At 44.5% G+C, this 13,625-nt stretch overlaps 1 long non-coding RNA gene across 2 annotated transcripts in view; it reads right to left on the reverse strand.

Annotated features, from left to right (window-relative positions):
• Positions 1-13,625, reverse strand: part of LOC108087646 — a 47,531-nt gene that overhangs the window by 8,132 nt on the left and 25,774 nt on the right. For both annotated transcript variants that reach the window (XR_006245464.1, XR_006245465.1), the window contains exons 2-3: positions 13,341-13,413; positions 5,852-6,020 (exon numbers count right to left, since the gene is read on the reverse strand). This is a non-coding gene — a long non-coding RNA (uncharacterized LOC108087646). The remainder of the gene's footprint in view (positions 1-5,851; positions 6,021-13,340; positions 13,414-13,625) is intronic.

The following is a 13,625-nucleotide window of genomic DNA, read 5'->3' on the forward strand; positions in this document are numbered from 1 at the left end:
TAATATTATGCAAAATGCCAGCGGAGGCGACGATGCGGATGTGCGGATATTCCGAATGCGGATGCAGATGCAGATGCAATTGTCGCAACATGTCGCCGCCGCTGACTGTTGCAGCTGCAGTGCAGCAGTGGTGCAGTGCTGCAGTGCTGCTGTGTTGCAGTGGCAATTGCAGTTGCGCCACTGCCAGTTGTATGGGCACGGCGTCAACAACATTTTTCCAACTCAATTACCTCGGCAGCCGCGACGTGTGCGGCATTTGAAAAAAGCCAAGTCTCAAGCGGCAAAAGTTGACGACGATATTGAATAGAGCGGGGTTCGGTCGGTCGTCGGTGGTGCAGTGGTGCAGTTTCAACTCCTGAAGTTTAAAGACAGTCGAACTTTTACAGCCAGAAGTTCAGGCAACTCCAATTATTAGATAGCAGAAGCGATAGAAAATTTCTCTGAAGTTTAAGCCATGAAAACTTTTCGATAAATTGTGATTGGTTAAATAGTTATGATAAATTATAAATTATAACAATAGAAACTCAGGTTGTTATTTTTGCCAATTAATTTCTATGATTTCTTTAAATAAAGAGAGTAGATTTGTTCATATAAAACAAATTTTTTCTGTATAATTTTTATTAAAAATACCTTAATATATAAAGGTTCTCTGTTACACTTTAACTTAAAATTGTATTCCCAATTCATACCTTAACTTTGACCCTATCCTTAAGGAGAGTCACGTGCTTGCAGCATCTTGCTGTTGCTTGTTATTTGCCTGCCACAAACAGCAGACAGTCAAACAGTCAAACATTCCGAGGAGCGTACAAACAACACCTTGCACTAATAAATAAACAGCAGCCAGGTGGATTCCTCTAAGCCAACCGACTCACAGGCTCACAACTCTCAACTCCCACTGGCTAATCACTCATATAAATAAAGCCCCCCAACAAAGGCGCACCTGCCATTGCCACTTCCCCTTCTCCGTGCAACAGCCACATTGCATTTGCAGCAAGGACGACAGGCAGGCAGGCAGGATATTCGCACAGGCTCCCAGGTAACCCGGTTAACCCGTACCACCGCCAACCGGTTTGGCATATGTAAATTATGACAGTGCCAAGTCAGGCACTTAACTCGGATCCGTCTGTGCGAAATGAGTGTGGGTTCATGTGCAGCACGGATGTCAGTCAGTCAGGCCCGGGATATTTGTGCTCAGACCTTGCATCAACATCAACAACATCAGGCGGGGAGCATCAGGATCGAGGAGCAGCAGCAGGAGCAGAAGGAGCAGATGCATCCTCGCCTGCTGATTACAAAAGTCAACTGGGTGAGCACCCCTTTTTTGCCCCTTTGGCAACCGCACTTTGCGAGTGTTTGCTGGCTGCACTCGAGTGAGCAAATACTTTATTAACACAGTTTTTTGGCCAACATGCATGCAGAGAGAAAAATATGTTGTCAAGTGAGGATGGTGTTCGAAAAAAACATAAATTGAACAAGGAAAACCAACAGGGAAAAGGTTTTTATTCAAGAAAGAATTTAAGAAGAGCACTTTAGTTTATCTTGTTACTGAATAAGTAATTTAAAAGCCCTAACCCTTATTTTATTTATAGTATAGTATCTTTAATGGTAATAATAGTAATTTTCCTTTTCTCTTAGTGTCCACAATCTAATGAGCAGCCTGCATTCAGTTTTCCAGCGTTCAAGAGTTCTTTGCTGTAGTTATAAGCCCAAACTTAAACACTTTGTCGTCTTCTTCGTCGCCGAAAAGGATGAGGGAATTATAATTGAAACAGAAACAGTAACAGAAACAGCCAATGATGGTATTAGGAAACATGAGACGAGAGCTCGAGGGAGATTCCGATGGGAAGAGTCAACAGAATGAGGGCTCTCGACTGGAGTGTCCTTTGAGTAAATCTCCCTCAAAGTTCTCAGTCCTTTTCGATCTTCTGTCAGCTGCAGCCGCTTCTGTTTGTTTTCGACCCTCTTACCCATCTTACCCATCTTTTCTATCATTTCTATCCCCGCCCCGCAACCCCTTCTCGAGTGTTGTCAAATTTTTTGATTGCCATTCTTGTTTGCATGTGGGCCACGCCCCCCTTTCCAAAGTTTCGTGTCATTTTGCTAGCGAATTGTTTGGCGTCGCTGGCAGTTAATAGCGTGGAATATCGCCTGACTTCCTATCCGATGTCTATCTATATATCAATCCCATCATATCCGTCTATCCAACCATCCATCCATCTATCTATCTATCTAGCTAGCTGGCTATGTAGCTATCTATCTGTCCGTCGCGCTCTAGTTGAGCTCGGGAATCCTTCCCATTTGTCAGGGGGCTCATGTTGATTTCTGACATAATATTGACAGCTAAACAAATCCAATTATGCCCAACTCCGCTTTAATCTCTGTGCAGCCTTGTTGCTGTTCATTCGAGCGCTTTAAACGTCCGCCTTTCCAGGGCATTAACTGCTGACCAGAAGGACCTCCTCGCCACTCCACACCACTCCTCTGCCCTCCTTTCTGATCCTTTCTGCTCCTTTTTGCGGAGGTGTGCAATTGAATTATTGCACTCAATGCACAAATACCAACACCCTCGGCTGCAGCCATAAATATGAAATTTTCAACAGAACGCAGAACGGAGAAAGGCAGCCTCATCCTGCCCCAAATGCAACGCCTAAAAGCATGCAGCACCATTTGGCCAGCAGTTTCATTCCCTCCTCTCTTTCCCTCCCTCTCTTCCCTTTTTGACCACCTCCTTTTCTCTCTCTCTCTCTCTGTAGGCAGCTACCATTTTACGGTTTATTTTCGGGCATTGAATGCAAATATTGGCATAAATTTCGGGCATTTGCGGTCACAGCAGCCGAAAGAGAAGGATAGCTGTGGATGTGAAAGGGACAGGGCTACTATACTATATGTGGCTCTGCATTGTTTGCCTGTTTGACTGACTGACGGAATTCTCTCGGATTTTTGGTTATGGATTTGACTTTGCTGTGCCCCAGTGTTTGTGTTTTGTGGCTGCAGCTCTGCTCAGTTGAGTGGAGTCGCTTCAGTGGAAATCAATTGGCTTTTTGCTACATCCAATCCCCCCTTCACCACCCCCTTTTTGGCCACCAATGCTCTGTGGTCGTATCTGTGCTGCGGCAACAAATTTAATAACATCTACATGGGAACAACCTGCTGCAAGGAGCTCTACAGATAGAAAAAATAAACCACAAAGAGAGTGATCAATTTAGAAAAATGTAAAATAAATACAAATATTTGTAAACATTTTTAAAAGTAAAAAAATAAATCAGGTTCTAATGATTTTGAAGCTGGAATTAAATAAGAAAAGGAATTGCTTCAATAAAATAAATTAAATTATAAATACGAAGCAGGCACTTTGGGAAACATATCTTTGGGCATTTATCATTTTAGTTTGATAGCTTGCAACTCAACAATCGTTATTAATATTGTTTTATTTTCTGTGCAGGAGTGCCGGGGGAGTTTACCGACTTCGGCTTGTCACTCGCATATGTTTGAGTGCGGCCGGGCCGGCAAACTTTAACTACTTGGTCGTCCTGGTCGTCGGGAGAGGAGGGGGGATATATCAAGTCCGAGGAGTCCCAGGCCAAATCCTCCTGCCACCGCCGCCTTATCCACACATGCGTGTGATTTATGTGCTTGTTTTTGGCTGCCTGCTGCCGGACATTTATCAAAAGGCGAGGACAAAACAAGCAAAACAAAGGAGGACACACAACAGGCAACGAGGGCGACAACGAGAACGAGAACAGAGCGAGAACAGGACAACGGTGGCGAAGAGACAGGATTCGAGTAGAAGATTTTTCAGTTGAATTTACTTAGGCTCCTCGAAGGGTTTATTTAGTCAAATGTTTAAATTCCACTCGGGAGCCTTTCAAATTCGATTCGATTTCGATCTGTTCTCGGTTCAAAGTTCAATTAAGCGCACATTTGCGGGCTGATTTCGATGTTCTCGTTAAGCCCTTCGACTGCCATTTGGGCCAAACGTATAAATTTGCACACACACTCTCAAACACACACACACACACCATTCCACTTGGGCCACGAAGTTTGTCTATCTGCGGGCCACCCGAATCAATAAATTAAACGCCCTCAATATCCTTTAGCCTTTAAAGTTGCCCTCGCCTCGCCAAAAACTTTTCGACCACCGACTGTTTTGCCTATTTCGCCGGAATCCTTTTTTCGGGCCCCGTAAATTGTTGACGGAAATTGGCAAAAACATCTGAAAACTTTCGGCCGCCTAAAACTATGCTAATTTCCGATGAGTTCTATTGTCTACGTGGACTTTCGGCCTTCCACAGTTGGGAATTATAACGCCTGCCACAAACTTGTGGTGTGTGGCATAAATTCCGGTGAGCCACCTCCGAAAATTTTAAGAAAAGCAAAGAGGATACGAAACAAACATTTCTTTCAATTTGTTTTTAATAAGAATAATATCAGCTCTTTTTAAATAAAAACCATTCTTACAAAGTCTATGGAAAAAACTGTCAGTATTGACAGTTAAATTAATAAAGTTTTCTATCTCTTATACTCTTTAAAGTTCTACCTCTCTTAACCTACCGAATTTAAATATTTCATTCCATAGCCAAAACGTGAAGTCAAAGTTTCTAATGCCTTTCTGCCCAACCACAATTCATCCTTCTCAACTGGTTATTTTATTGCCTCTCGGCAATAATAAATCTCTATTATAAATAACGTTTCAGCGCCCCAAAGCCCGGTGTGTCTATTATACACGGCATTATATTCCCCTGCTTATTATCCATCCCGTGCCTGATGCGGCTGAATTTGTTGTTGTGGTAACTCGACTACTTACAACCCTTTTGAGTTGGCAAAGTGTGGCATAAATTGTAAACTCAATTCGCGGACTCTGGCCTTGAACACATTTTAATTAGCTATCACGTCCGTGCCATGCCAACAGCTTAACAGCCACCTGCTATTTCCCTTTTTCCCCGCCGGATGGATGGGATGATGGGGCACCCTGGTCGAAACTTTTACCCAACTGGTGCTCATTCCCAACTGGTTTTTGCCACTCTGTGTTGCCATGTTCTCCGATTCCAGTTAACGGTCTCAAAGAGCGCTACAGATTTGTTCGTTTCATTTCGCTCGTTCGTTTGCTTCCTGCCGTCATTTATAGAAAAGCTACTTAGACACGACTTTCAGCCAGGTCCTGGCAAGCAGAAAGCAAAAAAAAAAAAAACCAAAAAAAAAAGGGGGAGTAAATCTGGGTGGATGGGGATCCTGGCAGAAGGACAACAATGCAAAGCAGGATGAAAGGCAGTCCGACTGATGTTTAGTTGCAAAACAATTAAGCTGAAAGCAAAGCTGTGTATTGAAGTGTGGCTGTGAAAGGAAGCGCTCCAAAAAAGCAGATATATATACGTATATATCTTTGTGTATATGTAGGTATAGAAGTCGGCTTTCGACTATTGACAAATGCAAAGAGACAGGACGAGTTTCGGGGGGCAAAGGACTCCGCTGATGGATGAAGATGCTCTGACATTAGCATTAATAGAGCGACATTAATTCTGCGGCCGGGGCGGTAACTTTAAGAGCCCGACTGGCAATTATCCGGAACAGGAACCTCTATTAATTTTGCAGGCATTTCCATCCCAACCCATTCCCAGCCAACTCCTCCGCCGCCTGCGCTTTCCTTTAAAATGCATGCGAGTATAAACCCATTAAGGAGACGTACAGGATGGCTTCCTGCTCGTGAGGAGTCCACTTGACAGGCACCTGACTTTCAAGCGAACAAATGTTTGCATATGTCGGCCCCACCTTGCATAAATAATTAATTTAAAGCATCCTTTTAGGCGCCTTCCCGTAAAACTGTAGACAAAACTGCTTAAATATGCATAATTACCTGAAGCGTCCGACTCGAGTTGTGCCAAGATCCTGGGAGTCAAGTTGGTAAGGCTTCGAGCCCCGGGTTTTCAGGTTTCCAGTTTTCAGGACTCAGGACTCAGAAGTCAGGAGTCAGGAGTCGAGCCATCCATTCCGGAAGTGCCTGTGTGTGCGAGAGTTGTTCGTTCCTGCAACGAGAAACGAGAAATTAGTTGTAGGCCCTTTATTCATGAGCAGAATTTACACAATTGTTGCATACTTTCGGGCCATTTGCAAATGTTAAATTAATTGCCCCAGCTACCCCCGCAAAAGAAACTCGAGTGCCGTTGGCCCAATAAAAATGATTTTAATGTGCTGCTAATTCCCCTTAAGAACCGGGGGACAACACGCAACATTGTCATGAGAACTCTCCCCCTTTCGAACGAGTCCTTTCCCATTGACATTCCCATAAATATAATTACAATAATAAAGGAAATATTTACAGCAATTGTAAATACCTCGAGTCGACAACTCGACACGCACGGCCTCAAATTAATAAACTCCAATTGGTGCCATTCCAGTGACATTCCCGCCCCCTTTTCGCCCCCTTTTCGCCTCAGCCTCTGGCTGTCCTGATTGCCGGGACTTCCTGATGAGCGTGTGAGCCCGTAAAGACTTCCTGCCTTCGGGCCAGGATCCTGTGCGTGAATGAGGGCCAAAAGCAGGGAGGCTGGCAGGACGAGAAGGCGGAGTCCTGAAAGGCGTGTCGAAACTGTCACACTCGCCGCCATTTCAGCTGCCACTTTTTATGGCGTCTCCTTTCCCCAAATCTCTTTGTGCATAATTGCACTGTCCTACGCTAAATCTGAGCTGGGCTTATTGAAAAGCAGGGACACAGCGGAAAAAATGCGAGTTTAATTGGCCAGAAAATATCCTGACAGCACTGTCAATTTAAATTTCTTTTATGTGGATGGGTGTTTTAATTTTATTTACGAAATGAAATCAATTATGTGGGATTCGTAATAAAAAGAGATACTTTAAGAATTGTAAATGACGTACTATATTTATATTTAGGAGTACTTTCCATTTTTTTCTGTGAACGATATTTATCCCAGCTGTAACTACAAATATAAAAATCTATTTAAATATCTCCAACAAGATATCTAATTTTTCCAAGTGAGCGGACAAAGTCCAACTCGGTTAGCCGCCTCGCACACTCTTTATGGCAGTAATATCGTGATTAAACTGGCCACACGCCACAATGTCATCAAATAAAATGTAGTTAAGAGGTTAAGACCACTTGACAGCAGTTCGCTTGGCTTTTTCGCCCTCTTTTTTGGGGGGGAAAGGGGGGATGGCTTTTCACTGGACAATGGCAACTGAGATCCAGTTGGGGAAATTTATGATTAAACCAGAGCCAAGCCGAAAATCTGAAAGTTGGCCAAAGGTAAACCCCGCTGGCCTCTGGTTATATGCTAAAGAGATCAGTGCCTGAGAACAGTGGGGCAACAATGGACGGCGTTTACCGCAGGCCAAAGTGCCACACTTAAGTGAATTACAAAGGCAGTTGGAGGAGGTTTCAACTCGGTTGGGGAATGGGAGTGGAAATGGAAGTGGGAGTGGAGCAGTCAACGCGTTGACAGCCACAACAAGCGGCTTAATCGCATTAGTGAGGCAGGAACAGATGGAAGGAGAAGGAGCAGGAGGAAGGGAAAAAGGAGAGGGGGAAAAGGAGCAAAAGGACCCAGGCAAGTGCGAACTGTGAAAACTGATTGTGCGACGCCTCCAGCTGTGGAACGAGGACACCCATTCCCACTGAGTTGCGGCATTGTGAGCGCCACTATTTATACAAAAAAAAAAAAAGAAAGCCAGGAAAAGCCAGCTGGAAAACGGGCGGCTACAGTTACTACAGTAGCAAAAGGAGCAGGAGCAGCAGGAACAGGATCTGGAACTGGAGCTGCAGGACTAACCGTGGCAATCGTCGGGGAGGCGCAAAAGTTCACAGGGCAGGAAATAAAAAATTCGTATTTATATTACACAAAAATGTTTTTTTCCCAGGAGGAGTTGAGCTCTCTCTGGTCGCCCCCGGAGCCTCACCCCAAAAAAAGCAATTAATCTACGACACAAGGCAAGGACATGAAGGCGAAAAAGAAGAAGAGGAAGGAGCAAAGGACGAGGCCTAGTCACTCGTTGGCCAGAAGGGCAAAGGCAAAAAGTGCTTATTCCTGCTTCCTGCCAGCAAATCCAATAACTTATCTTGATTTTATGGTTATTTCAACAAAGGCCGGAAGTTGTAGGTGCAGCAAGGACAAGAGTCTAAGGACGAAGAGGGCCGGGGACGCAAAAGGACGATGGGGAGGACGAGGCCGACAACGAGCACGAGGACGAACAATTGGCAAAAAGTTCTGTGGCGTCCAGTTTTGCATTTTGCACTTGACATGTCATTGTGTGCCAAAGCCAAAGCCAAAGCCAAAGCCAAAATGAAAGGGATAGGGCAAGGATCTGCTTGGGTTGCGAATAAGGACCTCGACGACCATCCTTCCCCCAAAAAGGAAGAAGACGACTTGTTTATGCGACCGTGTGCAACTGCAATTGACATATGGCTTCTTTTCATTTCGGGCCCTCTGAGTTGTAAATTTTAAATGAATTATTTTATTGGGAACCCCGCGCACATCTGTCCAAATTCCCACAGCAGGTGATGGGCGATTATCGACTTTGTGGCTTTGGCCACGCCCCCTTTTCTATATATATGGCATATATGAACGACAAGACATCTACAAGATTAATTGTGCAAAACGAGGTGCGTGCCTTGCTGCCTTTGACATTTATGAGCCGCATAAATCTCCGCGAATTGCCGTCCCCGTTTTAAATGCAACATAATTCGCCTGCCACTAATTGATTGGACAATCCAGTGGCACTTAAAGGGTCTTTGCCTGGCTGCCAAAAGCTGGCCCAGATTAGCCGGGGATTAGCCTGCGGCCAAGTCAACAAGTCCCGCGGGCCACCAAAAAAGGACTGCTAGCTGTTTCAATTAATATTTAAATTCCCCGCCCGCTCTCTTTTTCTCTCACTCTGGGAACCAAGTTAATAATCAAATTATTTTTTATGCAGCCCGCCAAGTACAGCGTCAATTACAAGTTGAGATTGAAAAACGTGGGGGATTGCCAAAAAATTTACACTCAGCAGGAGGAGCAGCTGCCACCAGCAGAAAAACCAAGGAGAAAAACCCCGAGCAGATAGCAAGCCGACTGATAAAGCTTTGTTATGCGGCAAGTTTTCGCTGGATAGGGGATGATGATGATAAGCGGCAACTTTTTTTTTCGCCCCAGCCATTACATATTCATTAAATTGGAAGCCAGAGAAGCCAGCGGAGAGAGAACACAGAGTTTTGAGCTGAGCTCAGGGCAGAGCCATTTCATCTAATTGGTAATGGGACAAATACCCCCGGCCCTGCCAACAAAATGGGTTTTGTATTTGCGTGGCAAATAATTGAAACAAGCTCAAAACTCGTTTCGCCGGCGGAGAAAACCGAACCGAGCTGAATGACGCAATTTGGACTCTGAGGTCTCTGAAATCATGGCAAAAAAAAATACGTATGCTCTCCACTGATGTCATTACGATGGGAAAAAATTAGCAGAGTTGCCGTGCCTGCAAGTGCATAAATTGCAGCAGTCCACCGCTAATGGCCAATATTTTCTAATTAAATGCTATTAATGGGCTTTCGTGGTTTTTTAGCGACATAATAAAATCCAATAAAGAGCAAACATGGCTTAAAGCGCCAGCCAATAACCGCGAAAATACTGAGTGCGGGACCCGCACAAATAAATCATACGCCATGTTGTCACAGATGTTTTGCCAGCGATTATTTCGTTTTTTCTTTTTGGTTTATAATTTTTTGCCATCATTGCGAGATGGTTCTTTAAAAAAAAGGAAGGAAAACCCCAGTCGATCAGAAATTATAAACCGTAAATATTATGAAAATATCAAAAACCAATTGTAAAAAGTCAATTTAATGACATCAATATGCAAACAGCTGCAGGATATAGGATAAATATATAAATTGCGAAAAGCCAAGAGTGATTTAAGCGCGTGTTGACGAAATCGGAGAGGCTAATTTGTAAACCAAATAGTATTGAAAAACAGTCACTGTCATGTATTGCATATTTATTTGCACACAATTGAATTGTCCTGTGGTTGTAGTGTGCGTGTGTGGGTGTAAGTGTGTGCATGACCAGCGGAAACTGATCACAAAATGGCCGCAATTAAACAATCAGCACAACAATTACAATTGTCGACACGACGCGGAGGTAGGAAGTGGCTATCGCTGACAATGTTGTTAGTTGGCATTAATTTATCGTATTCAGCCGGCGCGGCAATTAACTTTCCAATAAACTGCTGCACGACAATGTTAAATGCATACAGCTTGGCTAGAATTTATGGCGCAAGTTTACAGGGAGGAGCGTAAAAATCATGGACGACACTCGTTCATCTTTATCTACGGCTAAATGTTTGCGCGGGAAGCGGAAGGAGCTGCTGCGCTACGTATGATTGATATGTTAATGCAGCACGTATACGCCGTGTGTGTCGTCATCTTCGCCTCCTTCGCCCTCCTCTTCGCCCCCCGCCATCATTTGCATATAGACATAATATGCAAATATCTGCCGCAATCTCACGATGGTATGTGTGTGTATGCTGGATGAGCCAGAAAAGTATCTGGCAAGTTGTGAATGTGCTGCAGATGTTGACAAAATGTGTGTAAGCATAAATTTATGCATGTGCCACATTGGATAAACATTTGCTGTCGCAACCAGCCCTCCACTTGCCACCCCCCCCCTTTCCCACCCTCTTTCTCTCTTGTATTCCTTTGGCAAAGGGAACTTCTTTGAATTGGCTTATTAGAGTAGGCAGTTCTTTAACGAGACGAGAACTGCAGGTGGGCAATGTCCCGGGAATCCGTCGCTCTGAAGCTGACACATCCTCTGTGGATCGCAGTGACATGCGGAATGTTGCAGGTTTTCTAGCCTGAATATAGCCTCCTCTCTTTTTTTTTTGCTGCTGTTGTTGTTGTTTTGTCTGGCCGATTTGCGCTGATTTGTTGGCCAGCCAGTCCATTGGCTTGGCTTTTTTCCGGCTGGGGTCTTTGGGTCAGAACACATGGACAAATAAAAAGCCGCCACACAAAAGCCGCCGACGAATGAGTGTGTGTGAGTGTTTGGGAGTGAGCTTTGCTTTCATGTCCTGCCGGCATATGTCCCTTTTGTATTAGTGGTGCTGTGTATTTTGTTTTCCCTCCCATTTGCTGGTCCTTTTTTTAGGCTAAGCTGATTTGAGTTGCTGCCTTTTTTGTCGCTACAAATGGTCGTATGGCTGGGGATATTTGTGTTTTTTTTTTTCGGTGAGCGGCCTTTTGTTGGCAACAATTGATTGATTGATTGAACGTTTTGATAAGTGCTGTCAGTGGGTTAGTCCCTGCTCCTCCATGATTCCTGATTCCCGATCCCTGTTCCCTGATTCCCGATTCCTGCTCCCTGATCGGTGGTTCATTGCAACTCTCAAAGGACTTTTGCTGACCCAATGGGTGGAGCTAGACGTCCAGACAGGACACTCGAAGAGAGCACACTCGAAGCCAGTCGGAGGCTCTCGAGAACTTCCGCCAAGACAAAGACCAACTGCAGCCACCACACACAGCCAGCCACTCGCACTCGAAACGGATTTCCTTGTTATGCACACCAGCCACTAAGGCCGAATAACAATGTGGCATCCCAGCATCCTGGTGGCCTGGCATCCCGGCATTCAGGATATTCTTGGCACGGACTTCAATGCGGAGTCGCCTCGCAATTAGCACGCATCAATAGGCACGCTCCTGCACTCCAGCACAAAGCGACTCAAATGGCTAAGGCGAATGCTAATCAAGTGGAGAACAAAAGTCATCTACCTCAGACCGCAAAGAAATGCACTGTGGGAAAAGCAGAGATGAGGAGGGGAAAACGCAGGAACAATTGTAGAGGAAAGTTTTCTTAGAGCCATGGAAAAATGCAACTCACTTTAGTAAATCTGATTAACAATTATTGAATTAGTTGTTCAACTTGCATATATGAATTTGATCTACCATTAAATGTAAAAAATCCTACAATTATTTACTAATTCATTTCATAGTTATACTAACTGCTTAACAAAAGAGATATTCCACTTTTTTCCTAGTGTTTCTCCCCCTCCTTTCAGCCCACTCCAATTTCACACATGCCAAGTGCCATAGATCATAGTCAGTTCCAGCTGAGGACCAAAAAAAAAAAAACAAGTAGACTAAAAGAGAAGAAATTGAGTATACGGCACTACAAACGGCGGCACTACAAACGAGAGAATGTGTATCCTGAGTGTGTGCTTGTGGCAGCAACACCGCAGGTGGCACAGCAGGTTGGCGGTTTTCTGGCCCCGAAACTTTCGCCACAATTAATGTGAATGGTGAATATGTTTAATTGTCGACAGGCATGCCATAACCAAAAAGGACTAGAGCACAAAAAAAAATACAAGAAATAACACAAGCCAAGAGCAATGCAAATTTCCTTGGGATAAGATTAAAGTTTCTCGCCTCCCCGAGGACAAAAGTGCCTTGTAGAGCGCAGCAAATTGCTAGTTTGCCCAACTTTGGTTTCCTTTTTTTGTATCCTTGGCCATTTCACGCTCAAAAGCCTGGAAATTAAAAGGGGGGAAAAGAGAGAGAGAGAGCGATGTGGAGTGTTAAAATGCTCGAATAATTACGGTCAATTTAAGGAGCAGCCGTAGTGGTAGTGGCAGTGGCTTAAAAAGGGCCTAGGCCAAAGTTAGGTTTAATTTACAATCAATTATGGCGGATACTCCTCGCATTGTTAACCTGTCCGACACATTTAAATGCAATTTAATGCAATTTATGGCCCGATCCGACCGACTACCAATCCTGTTTGCACCGAGCGGCGGCGGCAGCGGCGGCGGCATGCAGCATGCTTTATTATTATGCACGAGCATATGCAGAACAGAGCCGTGTTGCAGCCGCACATCGAACAACGACGACTCTTATTAAAAGCGGAAACAATGCGCACTTCCGCTTCAATTGTGCGTGCATGTGCGTGTCCATGTCTGTGTCTGTATATGTGTGTGTATGCTTGTATTCCAGTTGGTGTGTGCATGTATTTGTGGCTTTCAGGACTTTGCTTCTCGAGCACGCAATGCGAAAGTGGGCGTGGCATTGCCTTATTATTCATGCTGCCGCCGCTGCTGTTGCGGCTGATAAAACTTAACAATTTATAGCACCCGCCTTTGCCCCCGTCAAGGAGGCGTGGCCATTTGCCGTACAAAACACTTGAATGCACTCAAATAACGAGGCCCATAAATAAACAAGCGTTCAATTAATAGGGTCAGTCCACACTGCGTATACGCGATGTGTGTGGCCCACGGCAGGGGGTTAACGTACCACCACAAAGAAGAAAAAGTTGAAAAACTTTCCACTGCTGGCTAAGCGGAAACTTAATATGCCAAGTAACTCAGCCACTCACCTCGACTTTCGTTCCCATCCGTTTTCCTTTAAGATTTCCATCTGGCCAAGAACCCAAGCAATCCAAGGAACATCTGCAAAAGAATGGAGAAAAAAGAGCACACACAGAAAATATTAGAGTAAGCTCTTATCCTTCGGCTCCTGCGCTGGAAATCAACATAAAATTCACATTTGTCACCCGAAAGTATTAAAGCAGCGCAGTCTCAGATTCAGATATATCAATCTGCAGTCACACACAAGGCGACTTTGAATGCCACGCCCACTTGTAAGACACAGCCAAATGGGT

This window comes from Drosophila ficusphila, unplaced genomic scaffold, assembly GCF_018152265.1.
Source record: "Drosophila ficusphila isolate 14025-0441.05 unplaced genomic scaffold, ASM1815226v1 contig_414, whole genome shotgun sequence".
NCBI lineage: Eukaryota > Metazoa > Arthropoda > Insecta > Diptera > Drosophilidae > Drosophila > Drosophila ficusphila.